Source organism: Mobula hypostoma, chromosome 21, assembly GCF_963921235.1.
Source record: "Mobula hypostoma chromosome 21, sMobHyp1.1, whole genome shotgun sequence".
NCBI classification, from domain to species: domain Eukaryota; kingdom Metazoa; phylum Chordata; class Chondrichthyes; order Myliobatiformes; family Myliobatidae; genus Mobula; species Mobula hypostoma.
In genome coordinates, this window is record NC_086117.1 from 15,396,164 (window position 1) to 15,410,416 (window position 14,253).

The following is a 14,253-nucleotide window of genomic DNA, read 5'->3' on the forward strand; positions in this document are numbered from 1 at the left end:
AACTACAATGTTTAAAAGATGTTTAGATACGTACTTCGATAGGAAAGGCATTGAGGGATACAAGCCCAATGCAGGCATTTTGGATGAGTGTAGGAATGATTTCAAAGTCATCTTTAAAATACATCCACACCCACTCTGGGAGAACCCTAGCGCATGTCCACTGGATCCAGAGGAGATTACGGGACTGTGATAAGCGTCTTTTGTTTCTTTGCCAGGAATACATAGAATCACAGAAACAACTGAAGCTTCTCTTGTTCTATCGGTGGCAGTGCCTGTGAGTTGCATATTGCCAGCCAACTCCGAATCCACCTGAGAGGAATCAAATCATCTTCGAACCAAAAGGCCCTCCCAGAGAGAAATGGTCAAAAGTAAAAGAATTGCAGATTCTGGAGATGTGTAATAAACCAGAAACTACTCAACAAGTCAGACTGTATTGATAAACAAATATAATTAATCTTTCAGATCAGAACCGATCAGGACTATTACTTGCACTGCCACGGGCTCACCTATGTGCCTTAATTTGCACTAAGGTCTAGTTTTATAATTTCCTTTTCTCTTTTCACTAATGTAGAATTGATATATAATTTGTATTCTGCATTTCTATGTAATGTTGCTGCTGCAAGCAAGTTTTTCATTGTTCTTATTGTATCTTACCTTACCTACTTATGTATATGACAATAAACTCAACTTGAGGGAAAGTTGGTTCAGATGAAAGAGCTCTGCTCAGAAAGGGCCTCGGCCCGAAACGGCGACTATTTACTCAACACTATAGATGCTGCCTAGTTTCTCCAGCTTTTTGTGTGTGTTCTTCAAGATTTTCAAAATCTGCACAGAACCTCTTGTATTTCTTTTTCTCTCTCCCTCCTGAGCTACTCTAGCTTCAGTTTCTGTTTATCTAAAGATGTTGCTGTGTGCAGTTCTTCCTCCACACCACAACAGCAATTATGCCTCAAAGACTGTAATGTGCTATGCCAAGTTCTATCAATGCAATCAATCACACCCACAGGTCTAAGAGGGTGGGATAGAGTTTGGAGATAAGGTCAAACAGTTAAGCATCCGGCTCTTTCTGATCCCATGCGGGTGCCGTCCCAGTTTAAAAAAAACTTCCTTCGGCGCGTGCCTGGTTCGATGGCGTCACGTCCGGCGGCAGAGGCCGCACTGGAACTGAAAGTTTAGAGGGAAGTTTGGCGGGGCCGACAGGTTTGGGGCTCGGTGAGGTGAGGTGAGTGTCTGGATCCCTGCCCGCTCTGTCGGAATGTGGAGCTGAGGTGAAAAAGGCGACAAATTTCGGCATTTGGGCGTAGCAGAGTACTCACCCGTTTCAGGTGGGCAAGGATGGGTGAGGGGTATAGTGAGAGGAGAGGGAGGGGTATAGGGAGTGGGAGGGGTATAGTGAGGGGGAGGGGAGGGAGGGGTAGAGTGAGGGGGAGGGGAGAGGGAGGGGTAGAGTGAGGGGGAGGGGAGAGGGAGGGGGAGGGGTAGGGTGAGGGGAGGGAGGGGTAGGGTGAGGGGAGGGGAGAGGGAGGGGGAGGGGTATGGTGAGGGGGAGGAGAGGGAACGTAGAGCAGATGTGGGTGACTGGGGTAGAGGGACAGGTGGTGCACTGGTGAAGGGAGATGGGGTGAGATGTGGGGGCTGTGAGAGAATCTGGGAATCATGTGCCAGGAGGCAGTGACCTTGGGAGGAAGATGTGTGGGGATGGGTTGCAGTAGTTGGAGTGCCAATGGGAAAGAGTGACCAAAACTGTGATGCATGGAAAAGGAGGGGAAAATAAAGGTGGTGGAGAGACAGTGGTTGCAGCAAATATGAGGAAGATGACTCTAGTACATGTATTAGATGAGTTAGTGGTAATGGCTGTAGCCTGGTTCTAGGCTGATCAATTTGGATTGTGCATAATATAATAGATGAAACGTTTTAACTTCACAAACAGGTGATCCAACAAGTTGGATTTTACTGCTGTGAATTTTGCCTGTTCACCTAGAGGGTATTTGTGATCAGAGTGATTCTTGCACAACTTGTTAATTACATATTTAGTTGATAAATGTGCCTCAAGTTGTAAGACACCCATGTTTATCACAGTCACAATCACAGTTATTGAGAAGAAAAATATAGCTCCATGAAGTTTGTTCATCTACGCTCATATTTACACAACAAGTTGTTAGATAATTGGTTACTTTGGGTAAGACCATAAGAAATGGGACAGGGTTATGTGGCTTCTTGAGCCTGCTCCAACATTCAACAAAATCGAAACTTGATATTCAAGATTAGAAGCATTTCCTGCCCTGACCCCAATTGCTTTATTCCGAAAAGAAATCTATCAATCAATGCTTTTGAATGCAATTAATTTTCTCCACACCCTGAGGAAGAAAATAAAAAAAACATGAGTTTTCACCACACTGAGGATGAAAATTTCAAAAAAAAAAAATCACCACTCTTAAGAAAGTCATCTTCATTTCAGTCTTAGTAGCCTGCTCTCATTTACTGGATCAGCAGATTTGCAGATGACAACGAAATTGAGGGTGTGGTGGACAGCGAGGAAGACTATCATGGCTTGCAGAGGGATTTAGATCAGCTGGACAAAATGGGCTAAAAAGTGGCAGATGGAATTTAATAAAGACAAGTGCAAGATGTTGCACTTCAGTAGGACCAGCCAGGGTAGGTTTTACACAGTGAACAAACTAGGGCACTGAGGAGTGCTGTAGAAGAAAAGAACTAGGAATACAAGTCCATAATACATTGAAAGTTGTGTGGCAGGTAGATAGAGTTGTAAAGAAAACTTTTGGCATATTGGCCTTTGTAAATCAAAGTATTGAATATTGGAGATGTGTTGAAGTTGTATAAGATGTTGATGAGGCATAATTTAGAGTATTGTGTGTAGCTTTGGTCACCTACCCACAGGAAAGATGTAAATGAGGTTGAAAGAGTACAGAGAACATTTACAAGGTTGTTGCTGGGCCTGGAGGACCTGAGTTATGAGGAAAGCTTGAATAGGTTAGGACTTTATTCCTTGGAATGCAGAAGACTGAGGGGAGATTTGATAGAGGTATACAAAGTTAATAGGAATATAGATAGTGTAAAGGCAAGCAGGCTTTTTCCACTGTGGTCATGGATTAAGAGTGAAAGGTGAAAAGTTAAAGGGGAGTATAAGGGGAAATTTCTTCAGTCAGAGGGTTGCGGAAGTGTAGAATGAGCTGCCAGCGTAAGTGATGCATGTGGATTCAATTTCTTCATTGAAGAGAAATTTGGATAGGTCCATGGATAGTAGGGGTATGGAGGGCTATGGTCCTGATGCAGGTCAATGGTAGAAGGCAGTTTACTTTTCTTTTTAAATCTTTTTATTGAGTAAGTATACAAAAAAGGTAAGCCATATAAACATTAATACAATGTTAAAGTACAATAAAATTCCAAAAGATAACAATACCAAAAAGAAAATACTACAAACAATGTAATTTAAGCATAAGAAACCAAGATAACATAATAGTATACTAGATTTTATATATATCAATGGAAAAAAAAAAGAAAAAAAAACCCCCCAAAAAAATCCCACCGTGCAACTACCTAAAAGCAAAGCAAAGCAATGGGCTAACTTGAAACCAAACAGAGTTAAACTTAAAATCACGTCCTCAATCCCGACCTCCATTAAAACAGTGAAAAAAAAACAAGAAGGGTAAATATTACATTAAATGAAAATATCGAATAAAAGGTCCCCAAATCTGTTCAAATTTAAATGAAGAATCATAAAGGTTACTTCTAATTTTCTCCAGATTCAAACATAAAATCGTCTGAGAAAACCAAAAAAAGGTAGTTGGAGCATTAAGCTCTTTCCAATGTTGTAAAATACATCTTTTCGCCATTAAAGTAAGAAATGCAATCATTCTACGGGCTGAAGGGGAAAGATTACTAGAAATTTTAGGTAGTCCAAAGATAGCAGTAATAGGGTGAGGAGAGATATCTATATTTAATACCTTAGAAATAATATTGAAAATACCTCTCCAAAAAGTTTCCAAAGTAGGGCAAGACCAAAACATATGAGTTAAAGAGGCTATCTGCCCCGAACATCTATCACAGAAAGGATTAATATGCGAGTAAAAACGCGCTAACTTATCTTTGGACATATGTGCTCTATGAACCACTTTAAATTGAATTAGGGAATGTTTAGCACAAATAGAGGAAGTATTAACTAATTGTAAAATCTGCCCCCAATCATCCACAGAAATGGTAAGCCCCAATTCCTGTTCCCAATCTACCCTAATCTTATCAAATGGAGCTTTCCTAAGTTTCATAATAATATTATAAATCATAGCCGATGCACCTTTCTGACATGGATTAAGGTTAATTATCGAATCTAAAATATATATAGGAGGAAGCATTGGAAAGGAAGAAAGTATAGTACTTAGGAAATTTCTAACTTGTAAATATCTAAAAAAATGTATTCTTGATAAGTTATATTTATTAGATAATTGTTCAAAAGACATAAGGGAACCATCTAAAAATAAATCCAAAAACCGTAAAATACCCTTAGTCTTCCAAGTTTGAAAAGCGCGATCCGTAAAAGAGGGAGGAAAAAATATGTTGCCTAAAATAGGAATCGCTAACCCGAATTGATTAAGATCAAAAAATTTTCTGAATTGAAACCAAATGCGCAAAGCATATTTAACTATCGGGTTAGAGACCTGCTTAAGGCGTTTCGAATCAAAAGGAAGAGAGGAACCTAAAATAGAACCAAGTGTATAACCCTGAACAGATTGTAATTCCAATGCTACCCATTTAGGAATAGATAGTATGTCCCGGTCAAGTAACCAAAATTTCATATGTCGAATATTAATAGCCCAATAATAAAATCTAAAGTTAGGTAATGCTAAACCTCCATCTCTCTTAGCTTTCTGTAAATGTATTTTACCCAGTCTCGGATTCTTATTCTGCCAAATAAATGAAGAAATTTTAGAGTCAACTTTATCAAAAAAAGATTTAGGAACGAAAATTGGTAATGCCTGAAACACATATAAAAATTTTGGCAAAAAAAACATCTTAACTGCATTAATACGACCAATCAAAGTTAAATATAAGGGAAACCATTTAGATGAAAGTTGAGTAATATGGTCTATTAATGGTAAAAAGTTAGTCTTAAATAAATCTTTATGTTTACAAGTAATTTTAATCCCAAGATATGAAAAGTAATTATTAATCAATTTAAATGGAAATTTATAATATAAGGGAAGATGTTTATTAATCGGAAAAAGTTCACTCTTACTAAGATTTAATTTATAACCTGAGAAAAGACCAAATTGTGCTAATAACTCTAAAACAGCAGGAATGGATCTCTCAGGATTAGAAATATATAAAAGTAAATCATCAGCATAGAGTGATAATTTATGGGACTTTAATCCCCGAGTTATCCCAGTAATATTTGAAGATTCTCGAATAGCAATTGCAAGAGGTTCTAATGCAATATCAAATAATAGGGGACTAAGAGGACAGCCTTGTCGAGTACCACGAAAGAGAGGAAAAAAAGGTGAGTTTAAGGAGTTAGTACGAACCGAGGCTACAGGGGAGTGATATAACAGTTTAATCCAGGATATAAATTTCAAGCTAAAATTAAACATTTCAAGCACCTTAAATAAATAAGGCCATTCTACTCTATCAAAAGCTTTCTCGGCATCTAAAGAAATAACACACTCAGGAACATTTTGTGAGGGAGTATAAACGATATTTAACAATGTACGAATATTATCAAAAGAGTAACGACCTTTAATAAAACCCGTTTGGTCTTCCGAAATAATAGAAGGAAGTACTTTTTCTAGTCTATTTGCTAATAACTTAGAAAAAACTTTAGAATCAACATTTAATAAAGATATTGGTCTATAAGATGCACATTGAGCAGGGTCTTTATCCTTCTTTAGTATTAAAGAAATTGATGCTCTATTAAAAGATTCCGGAAGTTTACCAAGTTTCAAAGAAGCCTCAAAAACCTTATAGAGCCAAGGAATCAATAAAGAAGCAAAACATTTATAAAATTCAACGGTAAACCCATCAGGGCCAGGAGCTTTCCCCAGATTCATAGAAAAAATAACATTCTTAATCTCATCCATTGTAATGGAAGTATCTAATAAAGAAGACATATCCTGTGAAATCTGAGGGAAGTCTAACTTATCTAAAAAATCATTCATATATTTAGAATCTCGAGGAGACTCTGATTGATATAAAGAAGAATAAAAATCACAAAAGGTTTGATTAATCCCCACATGATCCAATATCAATCGATCATTTTGGTTATAAATCTGATTGATTTGAGATTTAACATAATTAGATTTCAATTGATTAGCCAGCAGCTTGCCAATTTTATCACTGTGAACATAAAAATCACTTCTTGTTTTCTTTAATTGGTTTACAATCGAGGACGAGAGTAGTAAACTGTGTTCCATTTGAAGTTCAGTTCTTTGTTTGTATAGCTCCTCAGAAGGAGCCATAACATATTTCTTATCAATTTCTTTAATCTTGTCCACAATTGCCATCTCCTCCTGCTTCTGTTTCTTCCTCAAAGCAACGGAATACGAAATAATCTGACCCCGAATATAGGCTTTAAAAGTGTCCCAAAGAGTGTTAACCGAAATATCTTCTGTATGGTTAATTGTAAAAAAAAGCTCAATCTGTTCATTCATAAAATTAACAAAGTCCGAGTCCTGAAGCAACAGCGAATTAAAACGCCATTGTCTATTGTTTGGTATATTGGCCATAATTTTAATAGAAAGCTTAAGTGGAGCATGATCCGAAATGGTTATAGAATCATAATCACATTTAATCACTGAAGGAATGAGACGAGAATCAATGAAAAAATAATCAATTCTTGAATAGGAATGATGAACATGTGAAAAGAAGGAAAAATCTTTTTCCTGAGGATGCAGAAAACGCCAAATGTCCGTCGACCCAGAATCAGAAAGGAAAAAATTAATCAAATTTGCAGATTTATTAGGTAAAGTCCGTAAAGGAGCCGAACGGTCCAAAGCTGGAGATAAACAGGTATTAAGATCTCCGCCCCAAATCAATGAAAACTCGTTCAAATTCGGAAACTGATCAAACAATGATTTATAAAATTCCGGACAATCCATATTAGGAGCATAAACATTAACCAAAACTACTTTTTTATTAAATAGTAAACCACTAACCAGTAAAAATCTACCATTCGGATCAGAGATAATATCCTGTTGTATAAAAGTAACTGAGGAGTCTATAAAAATAGAGACGCCTCGAATCTTAGCATTGGAGTTCGAATGAAATTGTTGTCCCTTCCAGAATTTGAAAAAACGTAGTCTGTCCCCCCTCCGTACATGGGTCTCTTGTAAAAATAAAATTTGTGCTTTAAGTCTCCGGAACACTTTAAAAACTTTTTTCCTTTTAATAGGATGATTAAGACCATTAGTATTCCAGGAGACAAAATTAATAATAGACTCCATAAATCCTAAAGTCAACCCATAACAAGGAGGATTGACAATAGGCGCGACCCACAAACCCGGAGAGGAAACAGAACATACAAAAGATACCGGGGAAAAGGACGCAACCAATACTTCAATAATGTATATAGCCCAAAGAGAAACAAACTAAAACGTGAAGCCCCTCCCACCACCCCCCACCCCAAGACCCCAAGGCGAAATCTAAAGCAGACCCGCCAGAAAGAAGCAAGCGCTAAAACTACCCCCATGACTTCCGGTATACGCTCCCTAAAAAAAAGGTATAAATATGAAAAGGGTCAGCTAATTGTAAAACAGTAAAAAAATAAGTAAAAAAAAGTTAGCTCAATTAAAATACACACAGAACAGAACAAAAGCCGGAAAGTATATATTAAAAAAAAACCACAATAAACCTCAAACTCATGAATAGACACAGCAACAAAAAAAAATAGGATTATTAACATAAAATGATTATAAAAAGCAAAACAGAATAAAATTTAAAAAAAACTACAAAATTTAAGGCCGCACAGGAAATACGTAAGATGACAAAAGGGAAGTAACCACTCAGAATCCCCTGGGAAAAAAAAGAAATGACGCAGTTAAAAAGAAAGTTTAGCAGCCATATTAAGAAATCGAAAGTAAACTTTTCTGCCCAAATAGGGCACAGAAAAGTTAAAACCAACCAATTCACAGCCTCCGATCAACGGAGAAAATTTAAAAAAAGGCAATTAAGATGTTGAAGATGAAAGTTGATCCAGATAACTCTGGGCATCCGATGGAGAATCAAAAAAACGAAGGGCTCCATCTAACATGCGAATCCTTAGACGTGCAGGGTACAGCAGCGCTGGTCTTAAATCCATCTTATAGAATTCCGACATCACGGATCTGTAACGGACCCGTTGGTCCCAGATTGGTTTACTGAAATCTTCCACGAATCGGAACTTAAGATCCGAAAAATCAATGAAACCTTTAGATCGAGCGAATCGAAACAGTCTCTCCTTGTCTTGAAAGTAATGAAAACGTAAGATAACATGCCTCGGTCTATCTGACCTAGACGAGTATGATGGGATTCTGTGAACACGATCCAGTAGCGGTGGTTGGTCAGGAAATACAGTAGGGAATGCATCTTTTAAAAGTTGGGAGAAATATTTCATAGGGTTGTTAGCTTCCACGGCTTCCCTGACGCCAATCATTCGTAAATTCTGCCGTCGCATTCTAGATTCCAAGTCAGAGTTTTTAAAAGTCAAAAAGTCAAGTTTCTTCTTCATTACATTAATTGTTTCTTCGACTTTCCCCATCTTAAGCTCACTTTGTTGCGCGGATTTTTGAAGATCAGATATAGCCGACTGATGTTCCGCAATACATGTTTGCATCTTATCAATTAAATCGGCAATTTTCTGGAACTTAGTTGAGATTTCCGTATGAATCAGGTCTTTAACAAAGCCCATAATTTCTGTACGAATCATCTCCCTAACAGAGGTTGAAATTTCCCTCTGAATTAACTCCGATATCGCTTTCAAAGTCACCGGTGATTCAGTCGGAGGGAGATCCGTAGCTTTCGGTTTAACCGGAGGTTTACCATCCTTGCCGTCTTTCCCGTTCTTAGACATAGCCGATCTCAGTATCATCCAATTGTCAGAGAATTCAGTTTAATTCAAAGTATTGTAAAAATTGATGCCTTAATAGTTAATTAAAGTATAGCTGACCATAGAGAGAAAAAACTCAGAGGTAATGGAGCGAGTCAAGAACGCGACTTCACTCCATGAGCGCTACCGGAAGTCTCCAGAAGGCAGTTTAAATAGTTCAGCGTGGACTAGATGGACTGAAGAGCCTGTTTTTGTGCTGTACTTTTCTATGACTATGTGACTGTTACCCCCTAGTTCTAGACATCCTCCCAGAATTTACTGATTTTAAAACCAAAGGGTTTTCCTTTGTTTTTCTTGGATCCAATTTTCATGTACATTTGCAAATAACTTTACATGGATCATTCAAGCATTGCAATGACTAATAAATTGTTATGTTCATTTCTGGAATGAATTATGTTTACAGCATTTACTTAACTGTATCTTTAGAAGTTTTAAAAGACAACTCGTGCACTATAAATACTGTATGGCAAAGCTTTACTTTGCTCTCAGTTATTTTGAGGTGGGGGCTTGTGTATTAGTGTGATCCTGCTTAGATGTGATGTGTATGTTGTTATTGCCTGCTGAGTCCTCATGTTTTAAAGGAGGGTGAAGAATCAGAGGGCAGTTAACACTTTGAGTTCTGTCTTTTCAAAAGTTTGCATCTTCAGGCGATGGAGTAAGGGGAATTATTGACAAGTATAGCAACTTGAATGAACTGAAATGATTCATTTGAGTTGGGGCTGGGGAGGTTTAACTTTCAGACGTTGAACATAAGTGATAGGCTTTCTGTTTGAATAATCTACTCATTAGCATATATACATTTTGCAAAGTCTCATTTTTGCAGCTGCTAGAAAATCTTTGTGCGTTTATCTGAAAAATTAGGTGAAGGGTGTTGAACTTTTGTCTGTTGGGTATGTCTGGTACTGAGCTAGCAGTTTAAGAAAACAAATACAAATCAGTGTCAGGGATCTTGTGAAAAAGGGAAATGAAAATTAACGTACATTTGTGTCGACACAAGAATGATTTTTGGATTCTCAGTTCAGAGACCTTTAATTTTCTAGAGTAAATAAAATGACTTTTTTGTTTCAGAGACTTCAGTTTTGTTAATATAAATTATAACACCAAAGATACATTTTAGGTTAAAGTCTGTCCCGAGCCTTGTGGCCCATCAGGCCAGTGCTTATGCCGGTTTCCATGGCGTAAAACAACTGAGAGTATGAGACTCCTCCCACCCCCCGGATAGGACGCCAATCTATTGCGAGGTTAACTCCCAGCTTTTTTGCTGGTACCCGTTCTCGGCTGGGTAGACTGGAGCATTGTATGGTTAAGTGCCTCGCTCAAGGACACACACGCAGCCTTGGCTGAGCCTCGAACCCACGACCTTCAGTTCGCTAGTCCAACACTCTAACCACTTGGCCACGCGCCACCGAAGGCACATGTGGGTGATCAAATAAGTATACATTTTTTTTAAAGTATCATACTCAAAATGATGGAGGAACTCAGCAAGTCAGGCAGCATCTACGAAGGGAAATAAAAAAGTTAACATTTCGGGCCGAGATCCTTTATCAGATTTTTAAAGTTTTAAATTTTTTTTAAAGTCTGTTGTCCTTGACCTACCTATAACCTTTGAAATAGCTGACCAGCCACTTGAGATTGTACAGCCAGATTGAATTCTGCAATAAAACATAAGCAGCTGGAGGAACTCAGCTGTAGGCAGTATATGTGGAGACAGGAGGATGGTCGGTGTCACAACTCAGGACACTGTTTCTCCACAGATGTTGCCAGGCCTGTTGAGTTCCTCCAGCAACTTGTTTTTCTTTTCTCCGTATTCCAGCTTCTGTAGTCACCTGTCTTAAATTCTGAGATGCTGGATTTGTAGCATGAGAGTTTAAGCAGGTTAGACCTGTATCCCGCTGCATTTAGACAAATGAGAAGTCACCTCGAAGAAATGAAAATTCTTCCAGGATTTCAGAGGGTAGGTCCTGAGCTATTGTTTCCTCTGTTGGGGTTCTATGGAATTAGGGAGCTCAGTTTAAAGTAAGGAGTTAACTATTAGCAGAAACTAAAAAGTAATGTTTCCTCCCAGAAGAAGGTGAATCTTTGAAAGTCTTTGCACAAGAGGACTGCGATGGTTTAGTTTTGAGGTTTGAATTTTCACTAAATTTATTGGAATGGAGGGATATGGGATTAGCACAGAGAAGTGGTAGTGGAGAACAGCCTTGGTCTGACTAGAAGAGCAGGCACAAGGGAGTGAATGGCTTAATCTTGCTTTTATTTTTTTAATGCCTCCCTGGTTCCAAAAGACTTGCCCTTGGCCTTTCCTATTTGTCATTTACATGCTGTCTCTTGCCACATTAATCTAAACAACATCTGTCTCCCCTTGCTCACCAAGAGCACATTGCTGATCTCTCACCATTATCTCATTTAGTACCTCAATTGGGTACTAAAGGCTGGAGGGAGGAGAAGATGGCGGCGCGACTGCTCCGAATGGATATCAATATGTGTAACAAGGGGTGCCGTGCACAATCCGGATTTGATGGGGACAGCCGTGAAGCGCAGAGGAACATCTGGAGAAACTTCTGAAATGCCTGCTTCGCTGCCGCTGCTACTGTGCGATCGAGAATCTCCGGAGACAAAGGCCCCAAATCCTCGGCTTTGCGTATCGCCTGTTGCCGGGGTCGAAACGCTCGGCAGAGATGGTGCTCAATGCTCTGTGTCAAATAGGTGGCCGAAGGCTCGGAGTTTTTCGGACGGACTCTGAGTTGGACTGTGGTTGGATGCTTCTGGGGTGCTGCATCGGCAAGTTGGCAGCGCTGGAGGTTTACTGTCTGCGTGAGATGATGGGACTTTCAAGAGACTTTTATTGTGCCATGGTCTGTTCTTATCAAATTACAGTATTGTTTTGCACTGTTGTAACTATATGTTATAATTATGTGGTTTTTGTTAGTTTTTAAGTGAGTTTGTCATGTGTTTTCGTGATATCATTCTGGAAAAACATTTTTATCATTTCTTAATGCATGCATTATTAAATGACAATAAAAGGGGACTGCATGTCCTCATAATCATAATAATAATAATTCTCCAAATGTTTACTGGATGGGCAGAGATATCCTTCAGCTATTAGTTGGTGAGTTCAGCATTGTTGCCCAGTCCCTTCATAGCAACTGCTAACTGGCCTTTCTCAATAATAATTTGAAATTTTTTAAAAAAATTGTGGTTTCTGGGAATTTTAGATAAAAATATCGATTACTGTTTACATTGCTTGACCTCAGCTTGTCAAGTAACACCCAGAGGATTGTTCTTTGTTTTCTAACTTGGGTTAAAATTTATTGCTGTATTATCCCCTTATGAACTGAACTACTGTACATTGGCTAATGGTTAAGCAATATCTTTATTTTAAAATTCACATCTGTGCTCTCATCCTCTAATTGGCCATTTAGCCTCCTACATTCATGCTGACCACCCTTTCCTCTTCCAAGTTCTTCAAATCCATGCACTCTCCAGCTGATCGTAGCAGATTTAACTGCTCCATATGTGGTGGCTGTCCCTATCAGTTGCCAGTCCCTAAACTCTGCAATTCTTTCTCTAAACTTGTATACATTTTGGTTCTTGGTCAAAAATGTGATTTTTTTTTGTATTTTTACAACCACTTTAGCCAATCTATTGGCCATTAGCCCAATAGCTATAGGGCACGTCTTCCTGCTTTGAATTTTGAATTGAATTGACTTTATTTCTTACATATGTGAGGAGTAAAAATCTTTACGTTACATCTCCGTCCAAATGTGCAATGTGCAATCATTGTAATTTATAATAAATAGATTGAACTTCACAATTCCAAGTTTTCACTCTTTAACTGCCGCTATTCACTCATTGACCAGACAACCTTATTCATTCCGATGTTTACACTACCCACCCTGCAGTTTAAGATTCTTCTTTTGTCTCCTCAATTTTGATGAATGGTCTTTAACCTAAAATATTACATCAGTTTCTCTTCTCACAAATGCAGCTTGACCTGCAGAGCACTTCCAGCATTTTCTGTTTCTTATTTTTAATTTGTAGCATGTGCAGTTTTTGATTTTTAACTACTTGTTTGGCTGGCTTCAAGGTTTTCTATTAATTGCCTTGGGCTATAGTGCTATAATATAGCCATCCAGACCGCAGGAATATGTAGTTCTTGAGTTATCACTTCCTAGCTATCTCTGCCTGATTTACACAGATGATGAACTTCTCGTTAGTTTTCAGCTGTTTCATTGTACTTTTTAAAAAAAGATTTGGAGAGCAACCTTGGGACAGTCTTTGTGTAGTTTGGATCTAATTTTCTTAAATTGTGAAAATGTGGGAGCCCATGGATTGCACACCTCTTGGGACTGGTGTTCTCTTCATTTCAGTGTGCATTTAAACCTTCTTTATAATATTCAAGACGATCCAGTGAATGGATCTCGCTGTTTGCCTGAGGAAAGGCAGTGGTTGTGAGCTTTTTTTTGAACTGCTGTGGTCCTTGTGATAAAGGTGTCTTCACTCAGTGGCCACTTTATTGGGTACAGAAGGTTGAACCAGTCTGGCCATTCTCCTCCAACCTCTTTCATTAACAAAGCATTTTTGTCCACAGAGCTGCCACTCACTGTTTTGTTTTTCGCACCATTCTCTTTAAACTCGAGAGCAGGGTCTCTTAGCTGGGGTTCTGTGGAACCAGAGGGTTCCGTGAGAGATTATGATTTAAAAAAATAAGCATGTTTAACTATCATTTCTCTTCTTGGATCCTCACTTCCTTTATCTGTAAGTAAACTAACTGACAATTTGGTAGTTAAACATACTTTGAGGATGAAAATATTTTGACAATTTAGAAAATATTTTGGTTTATTGAGATTTTCTCTTTCTAGTCCCACTTTTTCTAATTATTTTTTTAAACCTTCTATGATTGATCTAGTTTTAAAAGAATGGGATGGATTGGGTATTAAACGCTTCCAGGATTTGTTTGTTGGAGGAAGTCTCTTTTCGTTTGAGCAATTGTCAGCTACGTATAGTTTACCAAAAACCCACTTTTTTCGATATCTACAAATTAGAGACTTTCTGCGATCTCAATTATATACATTTACTAAAAGTCCCGATAAGAACTTACTAGATGTAATTTTTAACATGAAACCATTTCATAATGGTTCAATATCTAATATTTAAGCTATGTT

At 38.1% G+C, this 14,253-nt stretch overlaps 1 protein-coding gene across 3 annotated transcripts in view; it reads left to right on the top strand.

The window, feature by feature from the left end:
• The first annotated feature begins 1,133 nt into the window (after nt 1-1,133).
• The window catches only part of setx (senataxin), a 115,710-nt gene continuing 102,590 nt past the window's right edge, over nt 1,134-14,253 (top strand). The window contains exon 1 of one of the 3 annotated variants that reach the window (XM_063073485.1): nt 1,134-1,222. The gene's annotated coding sequence lies outside the window, so the exon portion shown is untranslated. Of the gene's footprint in view, nt 1,326-14,253 lie in introns of all 3 variants that reach the window. The other 2 variants (XM_063073484.1, XM_063073486.1) reach the window with 2 other exon arrangements.